The following is a 3702-nucleotide window of genomic DNA, read 5'->3' on the forward strand; positions in this document are numbered from 1 at the left end:
CTGCTGTTAGTCCGCCTACTTTTTGTCCTAAATAATCATTTTGACACTAAAGTGGCTGCTACAAAATTTGAGGACTCTAAATGTTACATTAGAGCGGTTTAATAGTCTATAAACTTCAAATATAAAAACATACAAACATATAAACATACATTCATTTTATATATAATAGATAAAAAAATGGTTTTCTGTAATGGAAGTGATCACAGATTTTCTTTGTTTTCAGAGAAAAATGGACTTTTATGTTTTCACACAAAAATCGGGTTTTCTGTGAAAAATGGAAGTGATCACAGATTTTCTTTGTTTTCGCTCTATCTCTTATAGTTACCGAGAAAAATGGACTTTTAGGTTACACTCAAAAATCAGCTTTCGGTGGGAAATGGAAGTGATCACAGATTTTCTTTGTTTTCGCTCTATCTCTTATAGTTACCGAGAAAAATGGACTTTTATGTTTTGACTCAAAAATCGGGTTTTCTGTGAAAAGTGGAAGTGATCACAGATTTTCTTTGTTTTTGCTCTATCTCTTATAGTTACCGAGAAAAATTAACTTTTATATTTTCACTCAAAAATCGGGTTTTCTGTGAAAAATGGAAGTGGTCACAGGTTTTCTTTGTTTTCGCTCTATCTCTTATAGTTACCGAGAAAAATGGACTTTTATGTTTTCACTCAAAAATCGGGTTTTCTGTGGAAAATGGAAGCGATCACAGATTTTCTTTGTTTTCGCTCTATCTCTTATAGTTACCGAGAAAAATGGACTTTTATGCTTTCACACAAAAATCGGGTTTTCTGTGGAAAATGGAAGTGATCACAGATTTTCTTTGTTTTCGCTCTATCTCTTATAGTTACCGAGAAAAATGGACTTTTACACAAAATCTGGTTTTCTATGGGAAATGGAAGTGATCACAGATTTTCTATGTTTTCGCTCTATATCTTATAGTTACCGAGAAAAATGGACTTTTATGTTTTGACTCAAAAATCGGGTTTTCTGTGGAAAATGGAAGTGATCACAGATTTTCTTTGTTTTTGCTCTATCTCTTATAGTTACCGAGAAAAATGGACTTTTATGTTTTGACTCAAAAATCGGGTTTTCTGTGGAAAATCCAAGTGATCACAGATTTTCTTTGTTTTTGCTCTATCTCTTATAGTTACCGAGAAAAATGGACTTTTATGTTTTGACTCAAAAATCGGGTTTTCTGTGGAAAATCCAAGTGATCACAGATTTTCTTTGTTTTCGCTCTATCTCTTATAGTTACCGAGAAAATGGACTTTTATGTTTCCACTCAAAAATCTGGTTTTCTGTGGAAAATGGAAGTGATCACAGATTTTTTTTGTTTTCGCTCTCTTATAGTTACCGAGAAAAATGGACTTTTATGTTTTGACTAAAAAATCGGGTTTTCTGTGAGAAATGGAAGTGATCACAGTTTTTTCTTTGTTTTCGCTATATATCTTATAGTTACCGAGAAAAATGGACTTTTAAGTTTTCACACAAAAACCAGGTTTTGACTCAAAAATCGGGTTTTCTGTGGAAAATCCAAGTGATCACAGATTTTCTTTGTTTTCGCTCTATCTCTTATAGTTATCGAGAAAAATGGTCTTTTATGTTTTGACTCAAAAATCGGGTTTTCTGTGAGAAATGGAAGTGATCACAGATTTTCTTTGTTTTCGCTCTATCTCTTATAGTTATCGAGAAAAATGGACTTTTATGTTTTGACTCAAAAATCGGGTTTTCTGTGGAAAATCCAAGTGATCACAGATTTTCTTTGTTTTCGCTCTATCTCTTATAGTTACCGAGAAAAATGGACTTTTATGTTTTGACTCAAAAATCGGGTTTTCTGTGAGAAATGGAAGTAATCACAGATTTTCTTTGTTTTCGCTCTATCACTTATAGTTACCGAGAAAAATGGACTTTTATGTTTTGACTCAAAAATTGGGTTTTCTGTGAGAAATGGAAGTAATCACAGATTTTCTTTGTTTTCGCTCTATATCTTATAGTTACCGAGAAAAATGGACTTTTATGTTTTCACAAAAAAATCGGGTTTTCTATGGGAAATATAAGTGATCACAGATTTTCTTTGTTTTCGCTCTATCTCTTATAGTTACCGAGAAAAATGGACTTTTATGCTTTCACACAAAACTCGGGTTTCTGCGGAAAATGGAAGTGATCACAGATTTTCTTTGTTTTCGTTCTATCTCTTATAGTTACCGAGAAAAATGGACTTTTATGTTTTCACACAAAAATCTGGTTTTCTGTGAGAAATGGAAGTGAATACAGATTTTCTTACAGTTTCAGAGAAAAATGGACTGTTATGTTTTGACTCAAAAATCGGGTTATCTTTGGAAAATGGAAGTGATCACAGATTTTCTTTGTTTTTGCACTATCTCTTACAGTTTCAGCGAAAAATGGACTTTTATGTTTTCACTCAAAAATCGGGTTTTCTGTGAAAAATGGAAGTGATCACAGATTTTCTTTGTTTTCACTCTATCTCTTATAGTTACCGAGAAAAATAGACTTTTATATTTTCACTCAAAAATCTGGTTTTCTATGGGAAATGGAAGTGATCACAGATTTTCTTTGTTTTCGCTCTATCTCTTATAGTTACCGAGAAAAATGGACTTTAATGTTTTGACTCAGAAATCGGGTTTTCTGTGGAAAATGGAAGTGATCACAGATTTTTTTTGTTTTCGCTCTATCTCTTATAGTTACCGAGAAAAATTGACTTTTATGTTTTCACTCAAAAATCGGGTTTTCTGTGGAAAATGGAAGTGATCACAGATTTTCTTTGTTTTCGCTCTATCTCTTATAGTTACCGAGAAAAATACACTTTTATATTTTCACCCAAAAATCGGGTTTTCTGTGGAAAATGGAAGTGATCACAGATTTTCTTTGTTTTCGCTCTATCTCTTATAGTTACCGAGAAAAATAGACTTTTATATTTTCACCCAAAAATCGGGTTTTCTGTGGAAAATGGAAGTGATCACAGATTTTCTTTGTTTTCGCTCTATCTCTTATAGTTACCGAGAAAAATGGACTTTTATGTTTTGACTCAATAATCGGGTTTTCTGTGGAAAATGGAAGTGATCACAGATTTTCTTTGTTTTCGCTCTATCTCTTATAGTTACCGAGAAAAATGGACTTTCATGTTTTCACTCAAAAATCGGGTTTTCTGTGGAAAATGGAAGTGATCACAGATTTTCTTTGTTTTCGTTTTATCTCTTATAGTTACCGAGAAAAATGGACTTTCATGTTTTCACACAAAAATCTGGTTTTCTGTGAAAAATGGAAGTGATCACAGATTTTCTTTGTTTCCCCTCTATCTCTTATAGTTACCGAGAAAAATGGACTTTTATGTTTTCACTCAAAATCGGGTTTTCTGTGGAAAATGGAAGTGATCACAGATTTTCTTTGTTTTCGCTCTATATCTTATAGTTACCGAGAAAAATGGACTTTTATGTTTTGACTCAAAAATCGGGTTTTCTGTGGAAAATCCAAGTGATCACAGATTTTCTTTGTTTTCGCTCTATCTCTTATAGTTACCGAGAAAAATGGATTTTTATGTTTTGACTAAAAAATCGGGTTTTCTGTGAGAAATGGAAGTGATCACAGTTTTTTCTTTGTTTTCGCTCTATATCTTATAGTTACCGAGAAAAATGGACTTTTATGTTTTGACTCAAAAATCGGGTTTTCTGTGGAAAATCCAAGTGATC

This window comes from Lucilia sericata, unplaced genomic scaffold, assembly GCF_015586225.1.
Source record: "Lucilia sericata isolate MDLA Ls3-8-SP2 unplaced genomic scaffold, ASM1558622v1 Contig000316F_arrow, whole genome shotgun sequence".
In the NCBI taxonomy this organism is placed as follows: Eukaryota; Metazoa; Arthropoda; class Insecta; order Diptera; family Calliphoridae; genus Lucilia; species Lucilia sericata.